Below are 765 nucleotides of genomic sequence, written 5' to 3'. Positions count from 1 at the left end.
CTGTAGAGAAAACAAAAACTATAGAAATTGTTTATAGTGCATGCATGCGCATGCATGCAACCAAAGATATGTTGCTGCGCTTGCATGCGGGGCTGCGGTACAGCTGCTGTCTCCTCCCCCCACCCCACAAAAAAAATAATTTATTTATATAGAGCAGTTTTGTTGTCTTTATGAATTTCTTTTTTTATTGTTTTCGTTCGCTTGCTGTTCGTGCTGCAGCACAGCTGCTGCTGCATGCATATATATATATATATATATATATATATATGTATATATATATTTATTTATTTATGTATATATATAACAAAAGATAAATATTGAGGATTTCTTTTGCAGGCAAGTAAGAGTAGAAACATAGAGAAACTGTGTATTTAGGGCTTATGATAAATAAACAAATAAATAAAAATAAATAAATATATTTATTTATTTATTTATTTATTTATTTATTTTTTATATATACAAGTGTAGCTTAATAGACCCCAAGGGGTTGAGACAAATACCACTAAGCAGCAGCAGCCTGTTTTCTTATACTTGTGTATGTATATGAAGACACAGCATATGCTGCTGCTGTTGGTGCTGCTGCTGCTGCTGCTGCTGCTGCTGCTGCTGCTGCTGCTGCTGCTGCTGCTGCTGCAGTCGCTCCCCAGGCTGTATTGCACCTAACAGCAACTATGTTAAACTAGCAGCAGCAGATTCAGGTTTATGCAGCAGCAAAGGAACAATAAACCTTCATAAACATATTTGTTATATAGTCGTTGCTGCTGT

The sequence above is a fragment of the Eimeria mitis genome, genomic scaffold (assembly GCF_000499745.2).
Source record: "Eimeria mitis Houghton genomic scaffold, Emh_scaff446, whole genome shotgun sequence".
In the NCBI taxonomy this organism is placed as follows: Eukaryota; Apicomplexa; class Conoidasida; order Eucoccidiorida; family Eimeriidae; genus Eimeria; species Eimeria mitis.
Note: the sequence above shows the minus strand (reverse complement) of the source record.